At 40.0% G+C, this 15,279-nt stretch overlaps 1 protein-coding gene across 20 annotated transcripts in view; it reads right to left on the bottom strand.

Annotated features, from left to right (window-relative positions):
* Nucleotides 1-15,279, bottom strand: part of RASSF8 (Ras association domain family member 8) — a 134,824-nt gene that overhangs the window by 24,020 nt on the left and 95,525 nt on the right. For 6 of the 20 annotated variants that reach the window (XM_086401680.1, XM_086401679.1, XM_086401677.1 and 3 more), the window contains one exon: nt 437-643. The exons of the other annotated variants lie outside the window; for them this stretch is intronic. The gene's annotated coding sequence lies outside the window, so the exon portion shown is untranslated. The remainder of the gene's footprint in view (nt 1-436; nt 644-15,279) is intronic. 20 annotated transcript variants of the gene reach the window in all.

Genomic DNA, 15,279 nt, shown 5'->3' on the forward strand with positions numbered 1-15,279 from the left:
AGGGGAATCTTCCTGACCCAGGGACCCAACTTGTGTCTCTTATGCCTCCTGCATTGGCAGGTAGGTTCTTTTCCACTAGCACCACCTAGATCTATAATGGACTATAATCTGAAAAAAAAAAAAAAAAACAAAAACCCAAAACACTGAATCACTTTGCTGTACTCCTGAAACTAACACAGTATTGTACATCAACTATACTTCAATTTAAAAAATGTCTATTGGAATTAAGCACCTAAATTTGTGGAGACATATTACCCCAAGACCAGTGCTTTTAATAAACAATTACATTCAATCCTCATTACTTGTGGATTCCTTATTTGTGAATTCACCCACTCACTAAAATTTATTTGTAACCCCAAATTCACACGTGTGGTACTTTCATGGTCACTCACAGACATGTATAAAGAGGTGAAAAATTGGGAGTTGCCTGGCTTACACGTTCCCCGATGGGGTTGGGCAAAATCAGTGCTGTCTTATTTCAGCTTCCATTCTGTCAACAAATGTCCTTTTCTCAGTCTATATATAGGGTCATATTTTGCATTTTTGTAGTTTCTGTTGGTGACTTCACTGTTTAAAAAAGTCCCCACGCACTGTGCTGAAGTGCTGTCTAGGGTTCCTAAGGGCATGAAGGCTCTGATGTGACCTAGAGAAAAATACACATTGTTAGGTAAGCTTTGTTCAGGCATGTATTATAGTGCTGCTGACTGTGAATTCAATGTTGGTGAATCAATGACATATATTAAACAAAGTGTCTTTAATGGAAAAACACATAAAACAAGGTGATATACTATCAGTTGATGAAACCGTTGTGACCAAGTTCAGTTCAGTTCAGTCGCTCAGTCGTGTCCGACTCTTTGCGACCCCATGAGTCACAGCATGCCAGGCCTCCCTGTCCGGCTCTTGCCAATGACGAGAACTGATGGCGCATCTCTAAATGATATAACTTCCTTGTGATAGCAACCATCAAACTGTTGAGCAAACCTCATCACTCCCTGGACACTGCACACAAGCATACACTAGCTTACTGCCAACTTTAACATTTCTTTTCTTGTTAGCTTTCTTCAAGACCTGACATTACTGCATATCAAAGAATTCTGTGTAAAAATAGTATACAGATAAACTGGGTTACAATAAAAGTTTCATGATCAAACTAATTACTTTAGTTAAGTCAAACACTGATGCTGGCCGCTAGCTCTTTCTGCATCACAGAGAAAGAGATTCAGCACAATGAACACAATATATATTCTGAATAGTACTTATAAGAACTATTAATAACCAGATACTAAAATTCTCCTTTGTGTAAAAAATTGGTAAAAAAAAAATAACTAAAAGAGTTCATATTGGCTCATTCTAAAACTAATTTGATGTGAGAATTCAATGAAACTGTATAGAATAACTGCTACCAACTAAAAAAGTAATAACTTCTTAATGTTCAAATATTACTGATGTAAGAAGTGTCTATGGGTGCCTGCTGTCTGCAGAAACGGGAAAAGAACTGAAGAGAAAACCAGCCTGGAGAGCACGACAGGATGAAGTATAATGTGAGAGGAGAGAGAGATAGTGAAAACACACTAGAGGAAAGGAAGGTGATGGGAAGCCAGATTTGGCAGATAGAGGTAAGAGTCCTTGGAAAGCTGCCTCAGACGCCAGTCAAAGGTTACTTTAATCAAACCCATTTTTTCACTATAATGCAGTTCTGTAAATGGTGTCACAGAAAGTGGGTTGTTATAAAACGGTACACGAGGTCAAGAGTGGAGTTAAGGAAGATGACCTTAGTAACATAAATAAGCGTCTCCCAAAATGAATTCTGGATGAAGCACAAGCTGGAATTATGATTGCCGAGAGAAATATTACTACCTTCAGATACACAGATGACACCACTCTTATGGCAGAAAGCAAAGGAGAACTAAAGAGCTTCTTGATGAAAGTGAAAGAAGAGAGTGAAAAAGTTGGCTTAAAACTCAACATTCAGAAAACGAAGATCATGACATCCGGTCCCATCACTTCATGGGAAACAGATGGGGAAATAATGCAAACAGTGACAGACTTTATTTTTGGGGGGCTCCAAAATCATTGCAGATGGTGACTGCAGCCATGAAATTAAAAGACGCTTGCTCCTTGGAAGAAAAGCTATGACCACTCTAAACAGCATAATAAAAAGCAGAGTATGGCAAAACCACTACAATATTGTAAAGTAATTAGCACCCAATTAAAAAAAAAAAAGCAGCAGAGACATTACTTAACCAACAAAAGTCCCTTAGTCAAAGCTATGGTTTTTCCAGTGGTCATGTATAGATATGAGAGTTGGACTATGGAAAAAGCTGAGCGCTGAAGAATTGATGCTTTTGAATTGTGGTGTTGGAGAAGACTCTTGAGAGTCCCTTGGACTACAAGGAGATCCAACCAGTCAAATCCTAAAGGAAATCAGTCCTAAATATTAATTGGAAGGACTGATGCTGAAGCTGAAACTTAATTCCTTGGCTACCTGATGTGAAGAACTTACTCACTGAAAAAGCCCTGATGCTGGGAAAGATTGAAGGCAGGAGGAGAAGGGGACGACAGAGGATGAGATGGTTGGATGGCATCACTGATGTGATGGACATTTGAGTCGGAGCTTGAGATGGAGTTGGAGTTTTGAGTAGGCTCTAGGAGTTGGCAATGGACAGGGAAGCCTGGTGTGCTGCGGTCCATAGGGTCACAAAGAGTTGGACACAAATGAGCGACTGAACATAGCAACCTACTCCAGTACTCTTGCCTGGAAAATCCCATGGGTGGAGGAGCCTGGTAGGCTGCAGTCCGTGGGGTCACTAGGAGTTGGACACGACCGAGCGACTTCACTTTCACTTTTCACTTTCATGCATTGGAGAAGGAAATGGCAACCCACTCCAGTATTCTTGCCTGGAGAATCCCAGGGATGGGGAGCCTGGTGGGCTGCCGTCTATGGGGTAGTACAGAGTCGGACACAACTGAAGCGACTTAGCAGCAGCAACAGATCGACTGAACTGCACTGAAAATTAATTCTTGAGAATGGCAGTCCTGAGAGACGCACCATGGGAAATAAAGTCTTCCAGTTCAGTAATTTTGGGAAACTTCTCATAACATGTCATCTCTGGGAGACAAAGGTTCTGATAACCTATGGTAGAGAAACTAGTCAAACTCTGTTAAACTCACTCAGTGACTTAGCATGGGGGGTGGGGGGAAGGTGAGCAGTGGAATTGGCCACAATGCCTATAAAAAGTCTTTATTTTATACTATAGGATGCAAACTACTAGCTTTTAGAAAATATGCCTATGTATAAGAATAAGATTTCTGCCCACTCTTTAATGTATTTTGAGGCACTCAGAAGTGGTGATGGATACGCTGTTGGAAGTTTTACTTGTAGGAACAATAAAGGACAAATGAGAAAATTTAATAGAACCCTTGCTTTCTCTTTTGCTTATAAAAAAAAAAGTCTTCATTCCCACAACAAAGTCATCTCTTCTAAAGATGAGCTTTATATTGTTTCTTTTCAGACACCTGTCTAAATCATAGAATTTTTTTTAATAGTATGTTTTTAAAAGTTTATAATGCAAGTACTACGTGTGTATTAACTATTAAATCCAATAAACCCATACTCTTTCCTCTATTACTCATCATGCTCAGGTCACAGCATTCAAACACATGCAGTGAGCTAATACTTCCCAAACATGACATGGGCATGTGACCACTCTGCAACCATGGCCAGGAGTGGTGAGTACTAACTGCCTGCCAAGCCCAGTGTATCACGCCTCATTTGTCCCTCACAGCACAGTTCTCCGAGTTTGGTATCACTCATCTTCTTTTAAAGGTGAAAACACCGAGTCTCAGAAAGCTTAAATAACTAACCCTCTTGAGGTCATGAACCTAGTAATTTGGGGGCATATATTCACAACTGGGGTGAATAAAGAAACCAAGAAATGAATAAGGCTAGTCTCCTTAAAAGGATTCACCGTAGAAGGCAATGGCACCCCACTCCAGTACTCTTGCCTGGAGGGTCCCCTGGACGGAGGAGCCTGGTGGGCTGCAGTCCATGAGGTCGCTAGGAGTCGGACACGACTGAGCGACTACACTTTCACTTTTCACTCTCATGCATTGGAGAAGGAAATGGCACCCACTCCAGTGTTCTTGCCTGGAGAATCCCAGGGATGGGGAGCCTGGTGGGCTGCCCTCTATGGGTTCGCACAGGGTCAGACACGACTGAAGCGACTTAGCAGCAGCAGTACCTAAATAAATGCTCTTAAAATGTCCTAAATTACACTAAGAAATCTCATCTGTCATCTCTTGGAAATTTACTTCTAGTAACAAACAACAATGGGACAGTAGGCACAAATCTGCCATTCCAGGAGAAAGAGGAGGCAAATTAACTATTAATAAACCGTGCTAAGAGACTACAGTTTTAGTTCAGAGAACCTATGGTAAATAAATCTGCATTTCAGCAAAATAAGTGTTTCATCACATTTGTTTTTCAGCGCCAACAAATTATTCCTCCAGTTTTAGAAAATTATGTTGACATTTATTTTACAGAGTCCCTAAATAAAATATGCTTGCCTGTTTGTGATGATTTTTAACTCTTGCTTTAAATATAAAGCAAAGCTTCTTAGATATTTCTGGCATTTCCTTAAATTCACACTATTAAAAACTACTTCCTGGAATAAGCCACTTTTTTCAAGGGAATATTGATCAGGGTGATAGCATACTGAGATTCAAATCCTGAATATATCACTTCAACCAAGATGCATAACTTCTCAAGTGACATTTGTGAGAAATAGAATGCCTTAAAAAAAAAGTCATTGATATTAAAATACTGATCCTTCTACTAAGAACTATCTTTTTTAAAAATTAAAAATTTTAAATAAACATATCTAGCAACCTCAGTTTTTTCTTTAGCATGAAATTTGAAGTTTCTTATTGAAAGCTCATTTCCAGATATCTTATTGACAACTATATTTTTCTGAATCAAATATAAGGTTAAACCCATATCTATGATTTTGAAATGGAGACTTCTCCCACACCGAGAGGTGTAAACCAACAGGTCATAGAGCAGTTATCGAAAATCTTTTAGGAGTACAGTACTTTGCCAGGACAGTACTTATATATGAACTAACAATTTGGGTAGATTTCGACCTGTGAATTGAAGCTCTGAATAAGAAACACAGGATTTTTATGTAATAATTATAATTCAAGAAAAAGCAAAATCTTTAATTACCCATTTTCGAGAACAGATGTTTTTCCAGTAACCAAAGTTCATCTCAAAAGCAAGCTCTTCTAAATAACTCCTTTTATCAGTCTAATATACTGACATCACCAAAAAGTAATTTATTCCCTAATCCTCTCAAAATGGTTACCATTTGTAAAATCATTCTAATACCCCATGGAAACACAAAGACATGTTTATTAGCTTGAAGTCTTTGACTTCTGGCTAACAGAATACTCATAAGGGAAGTGTTCTGCTTTGGAATTTAACCTGGAAATTCGCATCTTGAAAAAGATCACAGGAGAAGCCAGGGAGCTACGGGAGGCATGAGACAAAGGCCACTTGGTTAGTCTGAAGGCATGTCATCAAAATGATGGAAATGAACCAAGACCAACACACAAAAATGAACAATTCAGTCTTGGGACCTCTAAGATCCTCTACAGCCCTGACTGTAAGCCAATTCCTGATGGCTGAAATCTTCCAAGTGGTAGTAAGCCTGAGTCAGCTTCATCTGGAATGCCACCATTCTGCACGAATGCTACTAACCTCAACACACGCATCTTTCTTCTTTTTGTCTGTTGTTCCAGCCTTGCCATATTTTCCCTTTTAAGTCACAAGCCTTCCAATGTCACTCAAAAATAGAATCTGGCTGTACACGGTGAGGTCTCAAGGAAGCTGTGGATTCCTTACACCTAGACATGCCAGCGAGGGATGGCCACATGATAGTGCATTCTCTAGACATATAAGGGCACTCACTTCAGAGAGTTCACTGAAACCAGATGCACAGGTATCTTGCTTTTCAGAGCTAGCAATCTGCTGTCCAAGAACTAGTATAATCAGTTCACTGAACACAGAAGGCTGAGGTCTGGCTAAACTTTATCATTTGATCAAGGTCACATGGATAGACACTAACTAATCTCTGGAGTAATATCAATTTAGATTATTCTGAAAACTGAAATTAAATAATTAAACTTAACACATATTGAGATAAATTAAGTGCCCAATATAGAAGATGTTGAGGGAGCTGCTCCTGTTAAGAACTCTAATGAAAACAGTTGGACCATAAAATGGGGGTTGCCACTGACATAAGAAAATTAGCATGAAAAAACTGTATGTTGCTTGTTTTTGCCAATTTTCTTAAATGTTCATGGAAGGTGGAATGGTGCGTGTCCTTACAACTTGATTTTACTGGTTAAAAAATCTAAAAGTATAAAAATAATACACCATTGGGTTCCACTTTGTGCTGCTGTATTATTGAAAAAAGAAACATAAAGTCATCTGTTTTGAGATGGCTAATAAACATGTGAAAAGATGCTGAACACCACTCATTAGAGAAATGCAAATCAAAAATACAATGAGGTATCATCTCACACCAGTCAGAATGGTCATCATCAAAAAGTCTACAAACAACAAATGCTGTAGAGGGTATAGAGAAAAGGGAACCCTCTTGCACTGTTGGTGGGAATGCTAATTGATACAGCCACTATGGAGAACAGTATGGAGATTCCTTTAAAAAAACTAGGAATAAAACTACCATATGACCTAGCAATTCCACCACTGGGCATACACCCTCAGGAAACTATAATTGAAAAAAAAAAATGTACCCACCCCAATGTCGTTCATTGCAGTGCTATTTACAATAGCTAGGACTGGTGGCTCAGACAGTAAAGAATCAATATATTGAAACATATGCACTGCTGCTGCTAAGTCGCTTCAGTCATGTCCGACTCTGTGTGACCCCACAGACGGCAGCCCACCAGGGTCCCCCGTCCCTGGGATTCTCCAGGCAAGAACACTGGAGTGGGTTTGCCATTTCCTTCTCCAATGCATGGAAGTAAAAAGTGAAAGGGAAGTCGCTCAGTTGTGTCCGACTCTTCGCGACCCCTGGACTGCAGCCCACCAGGCTCCTTCATCCATGGGATTTGCCAGGCAAGAGTACTGGAGTGGGGTGCCATCACCTTCTCCAACTGCCCTATGTAAAAGAGACAGCCAGTGGGAATTTGCTGTATGATGCAGGGAACCCAGAGCCAGTGCTCTATGACAACTTAGAGGGGTGGGAGCGGGTGGGAGGTGGGGGGAGGTTTAAGAGGGAAGGGACAAGTGTATGCCTGTGGCTGTTAAATGTTGATGTATAGCAGAAACTATCACAATACGGAAAAGTAATTATCCTCCAATTAAAAATAAAATAAAAAAATTAAAAAGTCATCCGTTTTACAGTTATACCTTCTGTAGATGTCCCAGTCTAGCCTGTGACACTTTAGAGGTAGCTTCAGGCATGTGTGTAGAGCCACCTTCTGTTGGAGCTCTCAGGACCAGGAAAGGTATCACACTCTCCAAGTCTTAATATGAAAACCCGGAATTCTGGAATCAGTTAAATCATGCTTTTTATTACATATGTTATTCATGGCTCTCCTTTAAGTTTATTAGAAAACCGGCAGTGAGCAATAATGGAACAATGTATTTCCACTAAAACAGTCACTGAAAACGTGAGACTTTAAAAGACAGATTGAAGTACAAATAGATTTGTGCTGTGTGCTGTGCTTAGTCGCTCAGCTGTGTCTGACTTTTTGTGGCCCCGTGGACTGTAGCCCGCCGGGCTCCTCTGACAGTGGGGATTCTCCAGGCAAGGATACTGGAGTGTGTTGCCATGCCTTCCTCCAGGGGAACGTCCCAACCCAGGAATCAAACCGGGCTCTCCTGCATTGCAGGTGGATTCTTTACCAGCTGAGATATCGGGGAAGCCCAGATTCATGCTATTTCTCCTTAAATAGATACCAAAGTGTAAATATATATCAAGGTACCTCAATTGTAAACCAAACACTGCAAATGAAAGCATGTCTTTGTTACTTAATCTAGCAACAACAATAATGAACAGCTAACACTTACTGAACCCTTACTATGTGAGAGATGCAAAGCTAAGTGTGTATATATTTACATGTATCATATATGTAATAAATGTGTGTATATAAAATTTTATTTAATCCTTTTGATACTCATCTATGTGGCATGAATTATTATGAAACAAATGAGGAAACTGAGGCATAGAGGAATCAGTAACTAGGCCAGAGTCACTAAACCAGCATGTGGCAGATCCTTATCTGATAATACTCATAACTACTAAAAAATTTATTTGTACTGGAGCGCCCTCACCTGGGCAGTTAAAGGCATGGCCAATCACTGCCACTGCTGGAGGGGTGCAAGCTCAGAGGGTCACCAGGAGATCCATCTGAGGAGGCTGTCAGAGCCCGGGAGGCACGGGGCTGTGTCTGTCACTGCGCCAGGGACGGTGCCCGGGGACCACTGCCCCTGCGCGGGCCCGAGAGCCGTTTGCATGAAGACCCTGGATCCTGACCCCTCAGGATGCTGAACCCACCAGAACTGGAAGTGAGCCTGAGCCAGGGGGTGAACAACAAACCTTTGGTTTGAAGGGGCCTTGAGGTTTCAGCATCCTGAAAGACTTCAGCTACCCATTTCTAAGTGTCAAAAGTATCTGCAGAGTCCCAGGCAGAAGGTGTCAGCCAGTTTCCCAATGCGAGCCACCATTCAGTTCTACAACAATGAGTAGCAGGAGGAAGACACCCAGCCCTCCCACCCCCAGTTCGAGGAGGCCCAGAAAGAAAGAGCAGAGACAGGTCGATGAACCCAGGATGGCAATCTGGAGGCCACAGTGGCTCAGCGGTTAAGGGTCAAGTCCCCGACTCTGTCCCTCCAGCGGGTGCTGTGTGGCCCTCATCCAAATAAGTCAGTTTCTCCTGCACCACACCCACCTCCCACCACACCCACCTCCCGTGTGCCCTGGGGGACAGCTGTGGGGGACTGCCATGCCAGGACACGTTGTGTTCCCACGGGCTGTACAAGGACATAACTGTCTGTGGTCAACACCCGAAACATGGCAAGACAGGGCCTTCACTCATCCTTCTCCTGGTGAGTCTTTGTGCTTCATTCATACCTTTGAGAAAGGATTCTAGGACCATGAGGTTTGCATCCCAAGAGTTATTTATTGGTTGGGGCCAATTTTCAAGGTGCCTTCAGTAATGTCACTGTGCTGATCAAATGACAAATCATTCCATGCCGATTAGTAACCCACCCATGCCTCTCAATTAACCTGAGACCCCTTATTGGACTATTTCTGCTTCTATAAAAATGATTTAGATTCTGTCTGAGGTTGATTGTGGTTGCTTAGTGGAATTCTGAACAAAAATTTATTTATGGAAAACACATAAACACATGGAATAATTTCCATAAAAGTAACACAATAAAAAGATAAGGATGGGGAGGTGAGACCATTCTGGATAAAAATGTGTATGATTCCTATCTAAGGGCTGCCTGTATGAATAAAAGAGCTTTAACTCTTAGTTGGGATCTGCTTTGGGTTTGTCACTGGAATAAAATATTGCTGTTTTCAAAGTATGGAATACAATATTATTTTCAACTTTTTATATTTTGATGACCAAATGAGTGTATTCGTCAAGGTTTTTTACTTAACTATTTTACATGTGATTGTCTTCCCAGTTTCTACTTGAAAGTAAGTAAGTATTTTGAAAGACAAAAAAACTTATTCATACTGATGAAATAAAGTTACTAGTAAAGCTTGCCAGGACATTTGTAATCATCAGTTCTGGCTCAGAAGACAAAGTAAGCAGGCAGACAGGACCATGGGAGCTATTAATTCTAATGCCACTGGGCTGAATGACTTGAGTGTATGTGTGCTAAGTCGCTTCAGTTGTGTCCAACTATCTGCGACCTATGGACTGTAGCTTGTCAGGCTCTTCTGTCCATGAGATTCTCCAGGCAAGAAAACTGGCGTGGGTTGCCATTTTTTTCTCCAGGGGATCTTCCCGACCCAGAGATCAAACCTGCATCTCTTATGTCTCCTGCACTGGCAAGCGAGTTCTTTACCACTAGCGCCACTAACACCGCTAGGGTGAATAACATACTTAGCCTAATTACTGCCACAGAACTGAGAAGAAGCACGGAGCTGATGTTCATTGATCCAATCAGACTTAGTAAGGAATACATGATCCTTGAGGTTCCTGCCAGTCATCCTTGTCTCAGTAAAGCAAGGACAGAGCTTGTGTCTGAATCCAAATGCTTTCAGACTTCTGGAGTCTATTTTCTTTCCACTACAATAAGCCAATGTGCAAGGCAGAATTGCTTTTCTTCTCCATACCCAAATAGATATGGGCTACTTCATTGTTGGTTTTCATCCATTTACATGATATTAAATCATGTTCAATACTTTATAGCCTCCATTCAGGTAAAGGGAATCTGTTTTCTGAATTTAGCATTAATGACATTATGCAATGAAACCCATAGTTTTACTTAATATAAGATAAAAATAAATGTATTTTTCATCTATAGATTTCTCACTCTTAATATCATAAACATCGAGTCCATTAATTCTGACAAACAAGCCCATTTTTTTCCCCAAACAAGCCCGTTTTCACAGCTATGAAGAATTAAGTGCATAAACTCTTCGACAAAACACTTTTTGCCTAACAGTTACAAAGTGAAGTCACTCAGTCGTGTCCGACTCTTTGAGACTCCATGGCCTGTAGCCCACCAGACTTCTCCGTCCATGGGGTTTTTCCAGGCAGAAATACTGGAGTGGGTTGCCATTTCCTTCTCCAGGGGATCTTCCCCACCCAGGGATCGAACCCAGGTCTCCCACATTGCAGGCAGATGCTTTACCCTCTGAGCCACCAGGGAAGTTCTACACAGTTACAATGGTGACTTAAATAGCCAGATTTTATATACTGAACATGGGCTTCCCTTCTGGTTCAGTGGTAAAGAATCCACTTGCAATGCAGGAGATGGGGGTTGGATCCCTGGGTCAGGATGATCCCCTAGAAGGAAATGGCAACTCACTTCAATATTCTTGCCTGGAAATTCCCATGGACAGAGGAACCTGGTGGACTACAGTCCATGGGGTTGCTAGAGTCAGACAACTTAGTGACTAAACCACCACCACTACCACTGTATATCAAATACGCTCCTTTTCAGGTATGTATTTCAAAGCTAAATTAGTATATGAACATTTCAAGGCCAAAATAAAATAATCTGAGGAGGAAATAGTAATAAGTATATAAAATTAAGGAAAAGGTGAGCACCTTTCTTTGACTGTCAACGTGGTTAATAGACTATAAAACTTTACAACTTCAATTTTAAGATTTAATTAACACAGTAGAGCAAGGGTAACAACTGTCTTTCTTAAATGCAAATTCGACTTTATACTCCTGCTCAGATTCCTCCAATGGCTCTCCACTGCCATCAGAACTGGCTCACAAAGAGGGTGGTGGTAGCGGCTGTTGGAGGCCCTGACCTAGACCGATTTGTTTGCTTCTGTATGTTGGTCTTCGTTTCCATCACTCTTACGACACCCCTTCATACCAAACAAGTGGTCACTGTCTCATGCTACCCATGGCTCCCTGGCCTTTCCAGGCCTCTTCTCCTGGGACCAGCTGATAAAAGTACAAAATGCTTTAAAAGTACGGAAGGCAGATATTATATTTGGCAAAATTAAACAGGCGTGATCTCTAAGCATCTTTGTTAAACTAGAACTATATCAAATCACAGAAAGAAAATTTTAAATGTATCCATTCAAACAATTTGAAAAGGTAGTTTAACCTTAAGAGCCAAAAATTATTTTGCTTATTCTATGTATTTCCTGAGGAAAATCTAAGTTGATTAAGTAATGCAATCCCTAGATGATGTGCAAAAATAGGTACATCTTTTGGTAATATTTAAAAGTACAGGCATTGTTTGGAGATATAGAATGTTTGGTTCTAGACCACTGCAATAAAATGATTATAGCAATAAAGTGAGGCTCACAAATTATTTTCTGCTTTCCCAGTGAATATAAAAGTTATGCCAAAGTCTATTAAGTGTGTGATAGCATTCTGTCTAAAAAAACAATGTACATACATACCTTCCTTAAAGAATACTTTAACCACCATCTGAGTCTTTTTGCAAGAGCAACATCAAAAATCACTGACCACCATAACAAATACAATAATAGTATGAAAGTTTAAATACTGTGAGAATTACCAAAATGTGACACCGATGCTGTTGGAAAAATAATGCCAACAGACTTACTTGATGAAGGGTTGTCATAAATATTCAGTTTGTAAGAAACACAAATTGAAGAATTCCTGGAGAATTCCATGGACAGAGGAGCCTGGCGGGCTACAGTCCATGGGGTCCCAGAGTCTGACACAACTGGATAACTAACATTTTCACTTTCACTAGGTAGAAGGGGGTTGGGAATGGTCCTGGGGTAATGTATGTGCCTAGCAGTTGAGAAAAGCTGATTTTTGAAGAAACATTTTAATTAAAGTAAAACATACTACAGAAAAATTCAGCAATTAAGTGTGATGAATTTTCACACAGCAAACACACTAGGTCACTTCCAAGATCAAGAAGACGCCTTCTCCTAATCCTGACCCCTCCCTGAAGGGGCCTCTCATCACAGACTAGTTCTGCCTGGTTTTGGATTCTGCATAAATGAGGTCTATCTTACAAAGTGGTGCCTGGTTTCTTTGGTAACGGTATGTTTGCTGAGCTTCATCCACATTGCTGTTCACAGCAGGTATTTCGTTCTTTCACACTGCAGTAGGATTTCCCATTGTACAAATAAATCACAATTTATTCATCTATCTTCTCTTGATGGACAGCGTGGTTGTTTACAATTTTTGGTTATTACAAACGAGGCCACCTGGCTTGGAGTAGAGTTGCTCTAGCCTGTGATGGCCTGCCAACTGATCCCTCTGCCCTCCCTCCCATCTCTCTCTACACATTCATTGTATACATTATTGCTACAGAAGATCTTTCTTAAACACAAATTTGATTCTATATTCCTGCTCAGAGTCCTTTGATAGCTCTCCGCTGCCCTCTGGTCATTGATGGACCACCACTTAATTACGTTGCAACTCTCCCAGCTCCAAGATATTTCAGTTCTTTGAATATATCATTCTCTCAAGCATCTTTACCCTGCATCCACTGCTCCCCTTCACTGGAAAACATTTCTGATTCCCGTACATCCTTCAAGTTCACTGCAACCTCCTTCGGGGCATCGTTCCCTAGTCTTTTGGCTCCTGTTCCCGTCTGGAGGTGGCTACTCTCCCCTGCGCTTCAAAAGTGCTGTTTTGGTTTCACCATGGCAGCTCTCAAAGTGTTTATCTGCTAACTCCTCTGACTCTCATTCTACCTCCTGAACACTCCAGCACAGTGGCTGCCGCATGCAGGATGCACCATGCACTCGTTGTGCTAACTGCACATGGAAGAATTTACAGTTTACCATTAACTGAGGGGGAAAAAGGCACAGGACTAGTGAGGAAGTGTCAGTGTGAACCCAGAGGTGACAAAATTGGCATTCAAGCATTTCAAGGTCAGTAAAACCTTGCATTATGGATTTAAACTCTGGAATAAATGTTAAATCTTATCATTAAAGATGCTACTGTGAATATTACACCATACTGTAAAGTTCTTAAATATATCCCAAGTCAATACCTAGAGAAGGAATACTATTGTTTTAACCTACAATTTGTGGCTTCCATGTGATCTAGGATCTCAATTCCCTAACCATGGATTGAATCTGATCCATGCAGTCAAAGCCCAGAATCTTAACCACTAGGCCACCAGGGAACTCCCAAATAAAACATTTCATTTAAATAATTTTAGAAATATTAGTTTTAAAATAATTAGTGAAACAAAATGTGCAATTAATCACACTTATGAAAAGAGTAGATAGAAAGATAATTGCAAAAAATGTCTAATGTTCAGAAATGGCAAAAAAAATCAATGTAGTATAACATTCTCCTGACACAGCTCTTTCTCAATACCTTTTCACTTAAGCAAAGCTTCTCCTTCTCTAAAAACAAATTAATCAAAATAGGCCAAATGTCACCAGTCAAGAAGAAACGCAACCACCACCCTACAAACTAAGAAGGTTTTTAAGAAAAAGAATGTAAGGAATCTAATGAAATCAAAACAAAGGAATTGATAAAAGTAAACAGCACAGACTTCTCAAGCCATTTTCAGATTCTGGTTTATGAACTGTCTATCTGAATAACTTAAGATTATGGTGATAAATAAACCCATAGACAGGCTGTGGTTAATATCCTTTCCCATTTCATAGCCTGTAAATATACAGAATGAATACAACACATGCTCTTTACCCAACTGTTCCTTCAAATACATTATTTGTTTTCTCAGTCAGCAAGTTCTTAAATTTCTATGTTTAGCTTCTTTAGGTAGGGAAAAGATAAACAGACCTTTTTGACTTATAATTATATTATTTCAGGATAGAATTAACATATACCTCATCTCATTTTTAAAACTAGACTCTAAAAATGCCAAAACATCCACAATAACTAGCAATTCATTATCTTACTGTGATTCTGCCATAAATGAAAAGTTAATTACGTTTTGGGTATTTTGAATTTGTAAGAGCAATACATATTTATGTAGAGCATCCAACAAAATGGCAAATTTGTACCTCATGCTGAGAAGACAGATTCAACACATCAAAGTATCAGAGAGGAGACACAAAGCTATAAAACTCAGTCATGTATACGCTAATTATCCCTTAAACAGCTTCTCTTTAGAATTACTGTAAAATTTATATTGGGTTGTCCTATGCTTTCATTTTAAGACTGACCTAGACAATTAGTATTTTAGATCTAGCAATTTATATTTTAACACACGTATATGTGTATGATGGCTTCTCTGGTGGCTAAGTTGGTAAAGAGTCTGCCTGCAATGTGGGAGATCTGGGGTCTCCTGTAGAAGGAAATGGCAACCCACTCCAGTATTCTTGCCTGGAGAATTCATACAACACATGTATGTATGTGTATATATTTATGTATGTACACATGTATTTATATTATACATGTATAATTTATATTATACATTCACACAAGTTCCCATGTACACATATATACATATTCTCTTTGTTTACAGCTTAACTATAAATCAGGATACCCCCTTCTTCAAAACTATTAATCCTGTAAACACACTGCATGCTCATTAATGAATGAATTACCCAGTAGATAACTGTTCAAATTATA

Source organism: Bos grunniens, chromosome 5, assembly GCF_055505025.1.
Source record: "Bos grunniens cultivar Pamir isolate PY7600 chromosome 5, Bosgru_T2T1.0, whole genome shotgun sequence".
Classification (NCBI taxonomy): domain Eukaryota; kingdom Metazoa; phylum Chordata; class Mammalia; order Artiodactyla; family Bovidae; genus Bos; species Bos grunniens.